The following is a 17867-nucleotide window of genomic DNA, read 5'->3' on the forward strand; positions in this document are numbered from 1 at the left end:
TGCATTTAAGCCAAGTACACCTCCATCCTCAGCTTTTCACAATGCTCCCTGATCCCAGTACCAGCACCACAGAATGTGGAAGAAAATGAGATGAGACTGGCACAGCTCATCTCTTTCTGAGATCCTTAGTCACACCCACTGGCTACCATATCAAGCTATTACAGACCTTTGTGAACAATCTTTTGTTTTCCAGCTGGCTCAGAAAGCAATACAACTTCCTAGAAAGCAAGATATTTAGGTGGATGATGTAATACCTTCTCGCTCATAAGGAACAGCCCCGTTTGTGAAAACCAGAGAGTGCCAGTGCAGCTCATGTTCCTGGATCAGTTCTCCTCTTCTCCACTTGTAAATGAGTAGGTTCTTGGCATTACAAGTGTGTTTGGCTATGTGTTTTTCTCCTAGGAGATAGTTATGGCCCTTGGAGGAGATTCCTTGAGATGGCTGTGAGTCTGAACGCAGCTGCTAATTCCAAAAGAAACGCCAGAATGAAAAATGAGATGGTTTTAAGATTTCCCTACTGCAAGGAAACTTGAGAAGCAGTTAAGTTTTTGGGAAATCAAACGTCTGTATTCTTACTATTGCTGTTTTGAGGTTTTAAAATCACATTGTAGCATCCTACTGCTTTGGAGGGGCAGTCTGCAAGCAGATTTCATAACAAAGCAGCAATCTCCATAGCCTGTTGGTGGCAGATTAAACTGGACATTGAGGAAAAAATAAATAACCAAAACCAAACCAACACAACGAAACACTAACAACAACAACACCTAAATAAGCAAAAAACCCCAACCAAACAAAAAGTCCGTATATTGAGCTGTCTGTTTAAATATTTTCATCCTTCACAATTAGTAGTCACTGCCTTATAATGAAAGAGTTTGTGATCTCTTAAATTCTTCATACCTCCATTTTAATTTGGAAAAAATAGGTCTGTTTAAATACATCTGCCCTAAGACTGGTAGTGTATAAGCTGACACTACTTGTATTTAAATGGAGATTGAAGTTGAACATATTAGCTAAACCTTTGGTCTGTTTCTATGCCTGTCTGCACATCTGTAAAAAAACCTTTAGATATCTATTAGAAAAATACACATTTTCTTTACGTAGGTGTGGTTATAAAATAATGCTCTTTCAAATATGCTTTGGAAGTTTTTAATATATAAAAGCAAGAAGAAAATTGGGAAGGAAAAACAAACACCGGAACTTTCAGGTTGCCCTCAGACATCAAAGCAGAACAAAAAGGAGAGGAAAAAAAAGCCCCATCAAAACTTATTATTTTTTTTCTTCCTTTGAGGATTAGCTTTGTGCTCAATGCTGCATTTCATGGTTTACCAATTTTTTATTTCTGTACTAAGCCAGATTAACATTCACTTTCAGCAAAGTCTCTTATAAATGGAGTTCTTAGCCACAGAGAATACTGAAACATACCATATTGTCTGAAAAAAACCCTGTGACTGCAACAAATAGGCCCTCTAGACAATATCTCTATACCCTGTTAATTTAATTTAGTGGCAAAGGAAAGGAATTAAGGTAATACTAGAGAGATTTTAAGCTCTTGAGTAGATGCTAGCTTTTATGTTCTTAATGTGACTGAATATGGGGCAACCAACACACCTTTTCACTATTCTGCTTCAGAAGCTACAGGTCTGATTGCTGTTATGGAACACAAAACCCACTGTCTCTTTCTTTACAAAGTCCTTAAGGACAAGGGCTTTGGGGAACACCATATCTGGGAAATGCCACCTTGAGAGCAGTTTGTTCGGTCTCACCTCAGCACTGCCAGCTGTGTTGGTTTAGGCCACTTGTAAAAGGAGGAGAGAAACTTCTGTTTGGATGAGATCTGTGAACCCTCTCCCTCTTAAAGGGTCTTGCTTACCACTGGTAGCAGATACATCACAGGTCAGGATCCCAGAGACTTCATCCTCTAAAACCATAGGGAGCTTGCTTTTCTGCAGAATGATACAAGTTAGTTTTGGTGCATCAAACTTTCCAGTACTATAAACTGAAAAACACCAGCACAGCCTGTTTGATTTTCAAGACAAGGGTGTCTAACCACATTGCAGCTGTACTCAAAGTAGAATATTTTGCCCTGTCTTTTAGTCTTTTGTTGTTCAGTATTACATTTGTGGTTGAATAAATTTCATGGCTCTTCAGATTGAATCTTCAAGCAAGCTTGTTTTCACTTACCAGAAAATATTTCTGATTGCTATTAGTGGTAAACTTCGCTGGGAAATGTATTCACAGGTCAGCAGAGATTTGTTCTTCTCTCATGTTTTTTGCAAGATTCATAAATTGATTTATATATTAGGGATTTTTTAGAAAGTAAATGAGACATGTATGCACAAGCTTTTTTCTAAAAAAAGGGGGTAATCAAGAAATGAACCAAGTTAAATTTACTGATTCTATTCTGAAGTTCTGAAGTAGAAAAGGACAATCTGTTTAGGAGAGCTGGGTAAGGTATAGAGGTATTCCTTCAAACAACAAGCTCTGAAGTACATGGAAACATCTTTTTCTTTTCAAAAGCTGTGGAAACCCTGAAACTATAGTTGCATGATTGTAAATGCAAATTGCAATGCTGAAAATAATTTAGATAATTAAAGAAAATCCATCTCTCTCTTTGGTTACCATTAAATGGTAAGCCATTCATAATTTGTAATTTGGTAATCATTAAATGGAAACCATTACTTTGGTTCTCACCCTGTAATGTACCAAAATTCCTGGCTGAACTCAAAATTCTGTTTTCTTTGTTAGCAAACTTTCTTCCCAGGTTCAGGAATGTACTTTGTACTATATGTGAAACAGAAGTTTTGATATTGTCTTCAGTGGGATCAGCCTTTCTGCAATAAATGTGTTATTGATTCAGGGTGAACTGAGCCACCCTATTGGCAATTGCTTTTGTACTTTTGAAAGGGTTAATTTGGGATTAACAGCTAAATAATGACATCACACAGCTCTGCAGTGGTGCACCTTCAGACTTCTAGCATGGCAATGAGGAACTATTCTTTCCTTATCCTGGTGGCAGATAGCCATGACAATTACCTTAATTTTTTTTTATTGTTTATATGACAAAAGACATGTAGTGTCTTTTTGTATTTGGCTCTACATAGACCTCTGGAATCTGTTAAGTATGTGTGTATGAGGACAGGCTTTTGGAGTGAAGAAAAAATGGTATTTAAGAGAGTTGGCTGCATGTTATTAGCTTCCAATAATGTGTCACAGTTCAGGCAGCATCACCCACAAAGTTACTTTATAGCAAAATCGCTGGAGTCAGCAGGCTTCTGGAAAATACCCACCACTATTGTTTAAATGCTTGTGTTCCAGTATTTTTCCACAATTATTTTTGTTTCTGCAGCATTGTGTTCTCTCTGTGAGCACCGCTGTGGAGGTGATTGTTTTGGGAGGAACATGCTCTAAATTTCCAAACTGTCCTGAGGGTGTGGAAGAAAGGTCTTTCATGGAAACTACTTCAATTAAAAATATGACAGTACATAATCGTGGACCTGAGGAGACCTGACACACATTTCACGCCTGGCCCCTGACTGCCTGAGTAAATAGATGCCATACTTAGCACAGAGAACAAATGGTTTGGCCTCAGAAGGGTGAGTCATTCAAAGCTGAGTTGCTTTTCCTGAAAGCACACAGAAATGCAATGATTAAATAGGCTCTACATTTGGAAAATCCTGCAGGCAAGTCTTTAATCAGTCTTGAAATGCTTTTCCTTGTGCTGCCAGTAGATTTGTTTTGACACAGCGTGGTGATGACTGTAGGTACGGCAGTCAGTTTTAGCTGGTAGAGGCGTATGGGTGACGACTGCTCACGTTACGTGAGCACAGTGTTGGGTGTCTGACGAGTGTGCTCCTTCTGCTGCAGGTGCTGGATTGAGCTCAACGGAGAGCCAGCTTTTCCACACAAACTGAGAAGATGCCTGAGCTGCGTGGGCCGCCTGAATTCAGGGAGAGTGAGCAGATGGCACCCCTCACTGCAGGCCTTATGATACTGTTCCTGATGAACTTGGTTTGAAACACTAGTTTTCATCCCTTGTGGAAACTCACAGTGGTTCATGACACATGGACCTCAGCTGTTCCAGCTTCCTGTTCCCGTACACATGTGCACTTGTGTGGGTGCAGCCACATAACACTCAGCTAGGTCTTGCTGATGGGAGAGCAGGAATTCCTGTGCTGGACGTTGCGAGTTACTGTGTGTACAGATGATAAGGTTGGGTAGCAACAATATCCCTGAGAAGCTCTCTGCCCACTTGTTGGAGAGTGGGTGGGAGAGGGTCAGAGGATGCTTGCCATGATCATATGCTATTGCAGTATTCATATCAGTAGCTTGTGTTTATTTTGTTTTCTGGCTGGTTTAATTCTGTAAAAATGAAAGAGTAATTAAATCTTTACTTATCAGTAATGCCATAATGTTTCTGCCATAATGAAGAAGCACTTGATTACTGTGTGTTGCATGTCAAGTCAGAGCCTGTCATGTCACTTTTCTCTGAGAGACTCCCCAGGGAAGGAGTCAGCCAAGTTCTTTGGTACATCCCTGCCTGACTGCAGGGCACACGACAGAGCAAAACACACCTTGTTCACATGGCAGCTACACTCAGGGAGGTTCTCTGTGTCTGTCAGCAGCAAACTATCTATTTGTCTCTCAAACATTGTGCATTTCCACATGTAAACTTCATTTCTTGCTGGAGGAAAAACATTCAGAGGAGATGGGTGAAGGGTGATAAGAATCTGCGAGTTAGGCTCCCAGGGAGAAAAGAGTGGCTGGGGTGGATGAAGCAGAACTTGATTTGAGGCAAAGGGTTACAGGAGTGCCTGGAAAAGCCAATAAAACCCAGGATTTGGTGATCTGTATATGGGAGAAGCCCTGAACTGTCTGCATAGTGTGGAGGAATAGGAAGGAGAAGCTGAGGTGAGACGTCTACCTGGAGAGGATGCTCTGTGTGGAGATACGCATTCGTTCAGGCAGGTGCTGGGGAGGGAGGGGGAGATGCAGGGAATTCTCCTGTACAGTTGTGCCAGCCCTTGCTGACACCATGACTTGTTTTCCACCTCCCATAACATCATGGATCTTGCTCTCTGTTCCAGAAAGAAAGGCTGTCTAGGGGCAAAGCTGAGCTAGGAGAGAGAGGTATTAGGATGTTTATGCTTCTGATGGTCTGTTACCCAGTCCCACCTGGGTTGGCCAGAGTGTTTCCGCCTGGACACCTGGAGCTCCTGAGGCCTGGGTTGGTGGAAAGCATCCCACCACTGGTGCTGCTCCTGCTGTGAGGCTGTTTTCCACTCAGTGGGGTGGAGGAGAAAAGGTTCCATCGTCTCTGGTGGTTGCTAGGTTGATCTGCCTCTGCCATATTGCTACTCCTCAGCTTGGCTCTTCAAGCTGATACTTGGCTCTTCCCTGCGCAGTCCTCATCAAGGGATGAAGAAGAAAGATATTTTTCTTTCTAGGAGGTGAATAATAAATAATGTCCATGCTCTGCTTTCCCACTGAAATGTTTTTAAACCAGCTGCATGTGCCCTTTGAAATACAGGGAAGATGTAGTGTATATAATGAAGTAATTCCTTGAATGCTTCTGTCTGCATTTTTAAATTTTTTAAGCTGGGACACCACCTACCCTGCTATAATGTCTTCCTGGGTAAAATCCAAAAGTGTGGAGGATCAGATCCTTACCTGCAGTAGTTTAACGTAATTCCATTAAAATCAAAGGAGCAGTTCTCATTTATCGCAGTAAAAATCCTATTGCAGAAAGTATTTTTAACAGCCAGCATCCTCACTGAGCGTGAGGGAAATAAATCCATTGTAATTTGGGGGGAATATTTAGCCAGTCTACTTTAAAGGTTCTCCTATTTCAGTTGCACCTAGGGATTCCTGTCAGAGAAAAAGATGCTGATAAAGGGTATAGTTCAGCACAAGTTTAATTCAACATTGACTTAAGCTGTCAGGGCTAAGTAGATCAAGAAGAATAGTGCTGAAATTATGACAGCTTCAAGGCTTTGTAGATAAGAAAGAGAAACTAATTGTAATTATGATCTTCACTGAATTTTGAAAAGATCATATTCTTTCATCAGTGCATAGAAGGAGAAGAAGCATATACATGAACTCTTCCACCTTAAAGGTAGGAGCAAACCTGTCTTTTTTTTTTTAGCCCAAAGCTTGCAAAGTCTTATTTTTGCAAAGTTATTACTATACTGAAAATGTTGTGGCTACGAGGACAGTAAAGCAGACTTTGCTAAAAGAAAAAATTTTCTTCAGTTGACTGAAGACATGCCTCCCTCCCAGTTTAGTGGTATCTCCCTCACCCAACAGGATTTGAAAAAAATAAATTACTTTTAAAATATCAGTCTCAGGCTTGGTCTTAAGTTAAAAACTTTTAAACTAGAGGTTTATTAAGGTTTGTGTTTATAATGCTAGCATTATGTCACTTGCTTCTATGAGGAACTTATGGATAGTTTACAAGCAGGCATCCTGCATTTAAAGAAGCCTTGTTTTGCAGGCTTATGTAACTTATTTTAGATACAGTGGTTGTCTTTATCTAAGATCCTTATCATTGTCAAGGAAATGAGAATTTCTCAGGTCTATTATCATTCTTAATTCCACTAAATGTACTCAAACACGATGAATGTAAGTAAGCCCTTGTTGTCCGTTGCCAGCCTCTTCTAGGACCTCATCATTCTTAGATGAAAACAGATGGGAGATCGGTCTGCTGGGCTGCTTGATGTCAACAAAGGCTGAGAAACTCCTGTTGAAATAGAGGACAACTGTTCAATTTTTACACAAATATAGCTGGGTGAAGCTCACCTGTGAAGGAAAGAACCTATGGAGCATGATGGGAAAGGTGTTCAGAAAACAGATGGTTTACTTTTATTGTTTCCCTCTTTCTTCTTTTGCAGGATTTCACTTCTGAAATTGAAATCCTGCAAAATTTTACAATGATTGGAGAAATAGAAAAGTAGTGAATTACCACAGCCAAATGAGAGGATGTTTAATAAGAGAAAAAAAGGGAGTTTTTTAAGTCAGATTTTCTTAGACTCTGCTAGCATGTAAATTATTTTCAGTGGCTAATTAACTTCAGATAAAAGAGATTGTAAAGTCTTTAATATCAATTTCGGTTCTTCATGAAGATGCAAGAACTCCAACAGCCTTGTTTGATAAAGGATGCATCCTTTATCAAGCCATGGAAAGTGTGGAAGACTAAATTTTTGATCTTTCAAACAGATCTAAAGTAAAAGAAAACAAAGAAGGTTTTAGCTTTTTCTCATCTGTCCTTGACCCAGCAGCTGTAATTTAGCCACTAAATTGATGGAGAAGACAAGATTCATACAAAATATATATCTTGTCTCATGTCAGCTACATTAGAAGGAATGTTTGGTGTAGAGATTTTAATTTCTTTTAATTTCCCAAATTTCAAACTGACCAGTGCAACTCTAAGTATACAGATACTTAAAACTGAATTTGCAAAACCTCAGGCAAAAGTCTAATTTAATTTATAAATCTGGTCTTAATGAGGAAAGTTAAGGCTGGATTATTCAGATTGTTTTGGAAATCAAGGTGATTAAAAATTTTTCTTCAATGAGAAGGCATCCTTTAGCATCTTCTTAATGAAGACCCTAACATTGGAATTCCCTGTTTAGGAAGATGGGAAAAGCCAGAAATCAAAGCATCTTTCTTTAATAAAAAGAATTTTCCATTTCAAAAGTGCAGGGCAGCCTAGGAGAATGACAACAAGCCCAGGACCCCTTCTTTTTGTGCTGAGCTGTCGTGCTCACAGATGCTGAGTGGGGGTCTATGGGGACACTGCTGGCAGTGGGGTGAGAATCAAGCAAATGGTAGCTAATATTTCTGGCTCTACCTGAGGTGAGGGCAAGGTGTGGCTTAGCCAGTTTGGTGGGTTGTCAGCCTGTCATCAATAAGAGTTTGCACTGTTCCTGCCTCCACGCCTTGAACCTTCCCCACCCTGCATGGGACTGGTGCGCTGCTTACCCAGATCATCTCCCATATGGCCCCCAGGTGTGGGGATGTTTTTGGCAAGTGTTTCTTCCCTTTCCACTTTGCTTTTTCTCTTCCCGTCAGTCACTGAAGGCAAGATTCAGTCCTCTGGGTCAATGCAGAACAATGACATACCCGAGCAGGGCCTAAGGGCTTGGGAGTAATCTGCAGATATATCCAAATCCAAGCTCTGCAGAACAGTTTGTCTTGCCCACTTGTGATTCCCATAATGGGAGGAAGCATATTTAGAAAAAGGATTCTCATGTTTTGGGGATGCTGTTTTCTACATGGAATGTGCTGTCTGTATCTTTTGCACACAGGGTGAGAGGGGCTCTGGTAAAGAACAAAGCCTCCTCTAAAATGCATGCAGATTGCTAGTAACCACTTTTAAAGAGAAGACATTGCTTTTATATCCTGTTTTCTAAGACTATCACCAAAGGAAAACTGCATTTCTTCAGTGTCTTGAATGAGGACAAAGGTCTCAGAGTATCCAAATTCTTGGTTACTCATTAGAACTAGAGGTCTTAATGTCAGACATCATATCCTAATGGACTATGAATTAATCATCTGGCTGGGAAAGTCTGGCTTTAGAAACATATGACATATTGAAGTGCTTCCACTTTCGCTCATCAAATTCAGTATGAAGATCAATTTGTGCATCTGCAACCTCTTCAAAAGTAGCTGACAACAGAATGGCTTATTTGCTCAGAGACAAACTTCTGCGGCTTGTTACATGATATGGAGTATCTGAGTTCACCTTCTTGTCTTGTTTTTGCAGTTATCCTCAGAAAAGTGGTCGGGGAAACAACAGAAAACTCTGAGACAGACAAGGATAAAAAAAATATACTCTGTGACAGAATTTTATGATTGACATAAACTCTGGTTTATGTCATCCCCTTATACATCCAGCTGTCTAAATTATTTTCACTCACCTGAGACCTGTCAGTGTTGAGAACACCTGCTAAGATGTTCCACTGCTGATGATGGGCATGACATTCAGTGAAACACTTGCAAAATTTCATATGTAGGGGGATGCAATATGTTTTTACTGATCATCCCTATCTACCTTTAAGGAACACTGAAGTTCACACAAGGATTTTCAATTGGCTGATTTTGAATTAAATGATCAAGGACCTTACATTACTCTTAAGTCCTCAAACACATTTGCACTTGCTCTCCCTTGCTTAATGTCCTTGTTATAAAAGTTACTTTCTTTTCTTAGACTTGTGAATATAGCTGAGAAAAAGGGGGGGTACCCAATAGACAAGATATTTCAAACTGCAGAAACTGAAAAAAATCTTGCTTGGTTTCTTTTCTCCCAATTATGTCAGTTGGCTACAAAAACATGTCAACTTCTCCCACGTATCTTGCCAGAGGCCTTATGACAGCTAAAACAATGCTGTTGCTGTTTAAATGGATGCAGTGTTTTCAACTTTTGAAAGCAAATAATATTTGTCATCCCACTAATACTGATATTCATAGAAGAGACCACTGGTTTACCAATCAACTGCTTATTTTACAATAAGCAGTCTCAAAACAGTCCCAACACCACTGTCCAGTTTTCAATATAATCTTGTTCCAGTCCATTGACAACATTTAAGACAGAGTTTTCTGTCAAATTGGAGAAAACACAGACTGGTAAATAGGGAATAAATGGGATTTCAAACAATGCAAATGTAATGATTTTCACTAGATGATCAGAAAGAGTTTGTCCATTATTAAACAAAGTTTGGACAGATTTGCTAATCACATCTGTCATTGCTGCAGACTTGGTCTGCAATTTGTGTTACTGCAGAGCCCCAGACACCCTTGTCTCTGCTGGGAGAGTATAAACACACACTGAGGCTTCCTTAGCATTTCAGCACCATTGCACCATCCTAAGTACATTTCTCGTGACCATATGAGGAACAAGCAGGCTGTCATGCAAAGAAGGCAGAGTATACTCATGTACATAAAGCACAGGTTCACTCTAAAAAAGACCTGAACAAACTCTACATTAATAGAATTCAATAAAAGAGGTGACAGAGTGTGTGACCAGTTCCACGGTTTCTGATATTTCTAAAGTGATTAAGTAGAAATAATCAAGCCATGAAAACATCTTTGCTGCTCAACAGGCATCTTGGCACCATCCTGTCAGCTTTGCAGGGACAGCTGATGACACATTAGTCAGAGGATAAGGTAATGGGTTCATAGAGCACATCAGCAACGGATCAGTATTTCAAGCAAAACAGAACTAATGAAAAAAGGATCTTCAGGATATTTCTGCGCAAAAGAAACCAAGGGGAAAGTATTAAGAAGAAGAAGAGTTTTCCTACTAAACTGTGTTTTATGATGTTGCAGCACAGAATTGAAGTTGGTGCCAATTCTTGTCTCTTAGAAGAGATTTCTAAGCGTTTGAGAAGAGTTGGTTCAAACTGATGTGAAAAAGTTGCCTTTCTTCTTTTTGAGAAGTTGTTGATGTTTGGACATGCAAACACGTCCAAGTAGTGTTTAAAATTTCCTGGTGGTTAAATTTTCCTGTTTTGTTCTTTTGATGTTATTCCTCAGTTAGAAATAAAGTGTCTTACTTTACTACTAAGTAGAAAAATTATCTTTTAACCTTGAGGCGTATATATTAGTTTTATTTCATTTTTGCCTATTCAGCTGCAAAGCAAGTAGAATCAAAGTTGGTTTAGATGTTTTATAATTCATTGGCTTCCATTTAAAGCCCATAACCCTAACACTTCCATAACACTTCGTGACTGTGCTAGTTCTCAAAGAAATAACACACGCATGCAGCTTTCATTGATCTTTGGGAAGGCTGGAACGCTATTCTGTTAACATTTTAAGAGCTATTAAACTTTCAATTAAACAGTGTGGTTTTTTGCGCTATGGAATTATTCCTTAACCTTATTGAAAGAGATGAGAGCCCCTTCTGCCACTTGTCATTCCTGTTATGCTGAGGTGCACCATTCTGAAATGGTTCATAGGAGGACACTCAGCAATGAGTGCCTGAAATGGATGCAACGACCCAGCAGTGCATCTGGGGAGCTGGCTCTGCTACAGGGCTTTGCATTTAGCCACTGTGGGAGAAAACCACTTCTGGATGCAATTATCCTGGTGCTGCGTGAAGGCTCGGCAGGCAAACAGTCCTGCTTCTCCAGGAGCCACAGTCTCTGGAGGTTTAAATCAGGAAACACTGTGCTACACTGATTTACAACAATGAGGGGATGGCTCCTCACGAGCCTGGCAAGGGTAATGCTTGGCTTCCTGGAGCACAGCAGCCTTGGAAGGAGGCGGTCTGGTCTCAGCTCTCCAGGAATGAAGCTGCTCCTTCAGTGCCTGGGAACAGTTAAGCTCGCTTTCACAAAACATATGTTGCTTGCATAAGATACATTTTGGGTGAAAACTCTGTTTTTAATTATAGACGGTTGCATAAAATGTCAGTGATTAAAGCACAGATTTAGCAGTATTCTTGGCCTGAAGGATGCCAGCCAGAAAGCATGTTTCTCCCCCTGTTTACTCCTCTTGGAGCAGAATTTTTCCAACTTTATGAAAGTTTTCAATTCAAGTGAAAAAAAAAAATCAGCCAAAGAGGAAAGTAGCATTTCCTCATCTATTCTGTCTCTCAAGTTTTCTCACCAGTGAAATTTCTCAGGAGCTGGGAAGGGTGGTTTTGAAACAGGGAAGACCAGAGAGCTAATATCTCATTTCAAAGCAAGAAGTCTAAAAGTCAGGTTTATGTAGTCTGAGGAAATCTCAGCCTTTGGTTTTCTTATGTCCACAGGCTGATGGGGAATGCCCAGCCTTTAAAATCACCAGTTGCCTCTGATAAGTAAAATTCCTTCAGTAATTCTCCAGAGTCTGAGATAATTATATCCAAGGCAAAACTGGCAAGGTTTGAAATGTGATCAGATATATACCCAGCTGAGCAGGATCCACTTAAGTATTTGTTCTGACTTAGCCATTGTCATTCCAAAAATACTGCCATGGAGGAAAATATAAACATGATCCCTTCTTCTTTAGGATTGTTACCATCTGTATCATAGTTACCAAATATTTCTTGCTGAACTTGCATTTAAAATTAACTGAGTCTATGCATCGCTTGCTTTTACTGTAATCATAATATAGTAATCACAGCACTGTTCACAGAATGTGGTCTACTTCGATAAGCATTTTGCTTTAGCTTTGAGTAATGTTTTTTGACAAGTGCTATTTTTGCCACTTCTTCTATAAATATATAGGTTATTATTATTCTGCTGTAGTGATTCACTTCTGTACTCATTCCTCTGGAAGTACATTGAATTACACCAGCTGAGATTATGGCCTCTACTGTGCTTTTCAGAATGTTTTCTTTTAGTCTCCTCTATTTTTAGGTCAATTACTGAGTCCAAATCACATTACATGACTGAAGATAGCACCTGTCCTTTTATTTATATCCTCATATTTTCTCAGTTCCTGTTGCTGCTTTTTTTGACCTCCCTTCTCCATGTAACTGCTTTTCATTATGCTATTTCCTGACTTAACCTAGATTACACAATATCTGTGTAGATTCAATAATCTCTTTGAAAGAACTAATTGAGTAGAAAATGCTAACAGGAGACCTGTGGGCTAACCCCAACAAAGGCAAAATCCTCAAGCACATAAGGAGAATACTTTCCTTTTTAAATTAGGTGATTAATAATATGATCCTATTTTACTCTGAATGCTGGGCATGAATTACTTTAGCAAGGTTTGTCGAAAGCAAAATTGTGTTTTAAGGAGTACTTCCTGGAAAGCCAGGTTCTGGCTGATTCTAAGAAGGATCCTTACTACCAGGAGGGAACACAAAAGACTGCCTTCCCTTTCTAATCTCCAGTTTCTGCATTTCATGAAAAGTCTGACAGAAGTCATTTGATTCACAAGGTGGTTGCCAGCTATGCGTTGCCAAATGTTGGAGAAGTGGGGAAGAGCCACGCATGTGGCTCTGGTCTCTGTCTGCAGTCAGACTGGCTGCTTCTGATAAATGTGGAAAGCCAACCAAAGTAGCAACCATCTGACCCTCAAAGAGCCCTCACTTCGAGTTACCAAGTTTGTACTGTCAAATGTAATGGCCAAGAGCCAAGGCTCTTGTGTGTGAAGTGCCCAGTTAATAGCTGAATGAGTATTTGGAGGTCTTGGCATACAGTTAGGCTTTGTTATCATCTGACCTTTTCTAATCTAATTTATTATATGTAACACATGGCTTTCTTCGTGCGGAGTATTTTTTGTCTTTAATAATTATACTTTATCCTTAAAAATAAGCAGTACTGATATATATATGGCAGTATAAAACTAGAATTACTCACAAGTGTGGAAGATTTTAAGCATATTTCCAACATGATTTATAGAGATAGCTTCATATGCTCAAAGAAATTTAAATTCCAAGAAAAGACAGGTCTTCCCAAAAATCTGCTCTTGCACTAGGATGGGCTGTGGTATGGCTTCGTTAATTTCAGGCTATTCAAGCATCAGCGTTCTCCACATCAGTATTCGGTCTATATTTTACCATGATCAAAATAAGGCTATCAGTTTCTTGTGCTCTATCTTTGATTCTGCATCACTTTACCTATAAAGTGCCATTCCTGTGGGTTTCTAGCTGAAATTTGAGCTGAGGCAGACTTAGCATAAGTCTTGGATCCCACAATGAAATGGCCATCTAGTACCTTGAGAGGAAAACAGGAACAAAACAGTAAGTAGTGGGTGAAAATTCTACCAGTAATAGATTAATCCTTTTTTTTTCCAAATATGGCATTGAATTTGACATGTTAGGAATGTTGTCTCCAATTGCCTGTTTCTCAACAATGTAAAGCAATTACAATTTTGCTTGTGAAGATGTGTGCCTAAGATGATGCCTTGAGAATAAGGTTGGAACGAGTTGTGTGGCAAGGGTTAACAGTTCAGTGCTTGAAGTCAGTTTCTGAAAAAGAAGTGCATTGCTCTCTTTTTCCAGTCAGTTTGAACTAAAACAGCACCTGAAGAACATTTAAGTTTTTTGTATTTTGAGCTCCCATCTCTGGTATTGCTGTCATTGCTGTTAATATCTTACTTGGGTTTCTTTTCACTTAGCGCTGATTCTTGGCCCTGGCAGACTGACTCATTGTAAATTTACTGAGAAAGAATTCTTTCTTTGTCCTCAGCAAATCTGAATAATTAATTTTTATTTTAATCATTATGCTCCTTAGTCGACAGTCTCTTAGTGAAAAAAAGAAAGGGACATGTTTAATTAAAACAAGAAAGTGCTGAAGTTAAACAACATGTCAGTCACTCTGATAGTTGAATAACATGCTATTTTTTCAGGGTTGCACACTTGCCTTCTCAGCACTATTTACTGTATGGCTAATGCTTCCAAAGCTTCTTTTTGGAACAACAACCTGCCAAAAGCTAAATAATTTGCAATTAGCAGAGAGGAAGCTTTATGTTTGCACCTGGAAAATATTGGTAATAATTCCCTGGCCTGGGAATTGCCAGGAATGGAGGCCAAGGGCATGCCCAGAGCAGGAGTCAGAGCTGTGCTCTGTGCAACCACCTTCCCCACACAGGTGTTCCCAGTGCAGGAGACTTAAATCTCCAGTTTGGAAAGATGGTGCATTATAGGCACCTCATTAGCTGTCATCCTGCAGGGGACCTGCAGTAGTTGTGTGGGTGTTATGACCAGTGCCAAACATGAGATAGTTTGCAGTTGCTTTGGGCTGAGTGAACAAGCTGTGTGTAGGGAAACTGCACATTCATAGGGGACACTGTGCCATTTATGAATGTGTGCATTTTTGCTTCCTGCTTGGCATTCCCTGGGTCTAACAGTTTGGCCTTTGTGACTAAGATGCTCCAGAACATTGTTTCCTTTATTGAAGATCTAACAAGCACCAATTTAATCTGTACTGGCTTTTCATGTTCAGTCTCAGATTTATCTAAATCTCTTCAGAAAACACAAGGAAAGATGTCACATCCCAAGACGTGCTTCAAGAGCAAAATCCAAAGTAAGTAAAGAAAGCATTAAAGTGGGTGACATAAGTGTTAAGCTAAGTGGTTTAAAATTTTTAATGTATATTTGAATATTTATGCACTTTTAAAAAACAACAAACCCCCATTAAAAAAAAAAAAAAAAAAAAAAAAAAAAAAAAAAAAAGGGAAAGAAGAAGAAAAACAGAAAAAGAGAAAGAAAAACAAAAATCATCACACGGTATGTGCATAGAAATGGTATTTAAAATGTCTGTCCTGATTAAACCTGTTTCCAGGCCTGGCTTCATGTGAATAAAGCATTCTAGCTTTCTTTTAGACAAGATGTTGCTTGATGTGTTGAAAAATAATCTAAACACTCTTTTTTAGTGCTTAGTATATACATGTTTATGTTTCCAGCATGGATAACTGTATAGAGCTCATCACTCTGATCACAAAAATTACCCAAACTGGAAGCTGTTCACTTGGGGCTGGTCCCCCTGGTTATGCAGAGCAATGTGCATAGCAGCATCCTGGTTTTAGGATGTCATCCTCCCAACGAGCAACAGTAGTTTGGTGTGCTTTCTCCAGTTTAGGGACAAAAAGTGATATGTACAAAATTCTCATTGGTGCCAACATTAGATCTTTTTTTCTAATTGACTGGGTAGTTAGAATGGCTGCAGAATCCATCTGTGCCAGGATAACTGGATTGGGATAGAAGGGGACTTGCCTAGGGCTGAAGTGCAGGGTGCATAATGATCCGTGCCAGTGGCTGAAGACATGTTTGGTACGAACATTAACATGATGGAAGGCTGAAAGAATATTGAAAACCTTCAGGATTCCAAATCGGGAAACCCAATTACTGCATGATGTGGGCAAGCTTAATAAAAAAGTAATGATGCCCGTGAAACTGTAGCCCTTCTTCACAGCACATCATCAGAACTGCAAAAACAGATCTTAGAAGGAACAGAGGGAAGTTTCAGTGTAATAAACCTTAGTGCACATTTCATTAGGCTTGAGCCAGAAGAACAAGGACATGCTCTAGTAGTGATTCTCTTTCAGAATGGCAGCAAGGGTACTAGGAGCTGTGCTCTCATCTCACACCACTAGAAACTCTCCTATTCCATAAGCAAGGCAATAAAACTCATAACCATTAGCCTCTTGTCCAAATATCTCTTCTGACCCTAAGCAGATTCCTCAAACAATCATGGAGAAACCTATCTCTATATGACCAGCCCAGATTTTTCATCAAATCCAAGGGAATGCAGAGGAAGAAGTCTCTGAAGGGATCCTTTAGCCAAAGTGGAGTTATCTCCCAAGTGGGAGGAAAAGACATGCTTTAGAGCACAATTCCTCCTCCTCTGAAGGTGATGCCTAAGTGACAGATAGGCCATGCCTTTTTTTTTTCCATTGACTGGAGGGAGACTACAGGGAGTGACATTATTATAAATGTGTTTGTTTTAGATGCTTAAGATTAGGTGAAATCAGCCTTCTTGAGGACTATCCAATAAATATGCTCAGTGAAGCCTCCTCTCTAACACCAGGATGAAGAGCTCCCTACACATGCCTTGGTATATATATTTTGGATGGGTGCTTCTGTGCACCAAAGTCTGTGGAAAGAATTAAAATGAGTTTCTCAAAGCTGTATCTGATACTTTTAAAATTATGTCATGTACCTTTTTCTATTCAGTTTCAATGCCTTCAATTTTTCAGTTATTTTACACTCCTAAAAAATCAGTGAAAAAAATGATGCAGTCATACAGTTCTTACCTACAATCAAGAGTACCTGAAGGAAATTAATTTGTGTTTGTTTGAATGTACTGAATCTTGCCTAAGAAGACAAAACTGGCAATAAATTTCCGGATATCCTATACATCAGCATTTATTTTACACTAATTTTTCAGTGAAAATAGGCTTTATCAGTCCCAGTCATGCCTCTGTCTTAATTTGTAATGATTTCCAAGGCACCATAATTTGAATAAATAGATGAAGTGTCCCCGTGTACCTCAAAAGCAAATAATTTTATCTTTTTATTGCAATATAAGTGCTCTACAGCATCCATCCACACCAAATTAAGGTCCTGGATTATAAAACTGACTTTACCATCTGCTTTGGGCATGGAGTTCAACCAAAAGCCTTCATAGGCTACCCCCATCAAAGAGTAAAATCTGTCTTCTGATACAGAAGCTTGGCCCCCAGACTGGCACGTCAGATGAAAGCACAGGAATCAAAGCCAATTTGGGATCCAAACATATTAACCAGAAGGAATAGATTGAAGCATACAAGAACACATTTCTCTAAGGCTAACATGTGCTCTGATTTGTATCTTGCACTTGTCACTGATCTCACTGAGACTTCATAAGCAAGGTATCTGCAAGTACAGAATTTGTTGCTTTGCATTTGAAGTCGTACTTTTTGATTCAGTTGGTGAGAAAGTGAGAAAACAATTAAGGAAACAGTTGTTTGAGCTGGTGAAAAAGAACAAAGAAAATGATGGTGACAAACTAAATGCTCACATATGAGCAAGGACAGATAGTCTCACCTGAATGTTCTTAAAGAGCAGGCAGAGATAATTACGGAGGCATTATCAATCATTTTTGACACCTCATTAAGAGCAGATGAATTGCTGCTGGACTGAAGGACAGGAGAGCCAAAGAAGAGCCAATAGTTAAGTAGGTAATAAACAGGAGAGAGAGATGTGGACCTTTGAGGCAAGCTTCAATATCCAAAGAAACAATAAAAGGGTTTATTTCTATTGCTATGGCTTCCAAATGTACAGATTTCGGTGCCTGTGGGAGGAAATACTCTTGGGTCCAAGGAGAGGCAATCAGATGGGCAAGAATACATTGAGCTAGTACCTGCTGATCAAGAAGTAAAACAACCCCCACTCTCCCCCCTGCCATTCCTCATATGTCAACACCAAACACTATGTTTTATATTTAGAATATATT

This window comes from Zosterops lateralis (genome assembly GCF_965231275.1).
Source record: "Zosterops lateralis genome assembly, chromosome: 1".
Lineage (NCBI taxonomy): Eukaryota > Metazoa > Chordata > Aves > Passeriformes > Zosteropidae > Zosterops > Zosterops lateralis.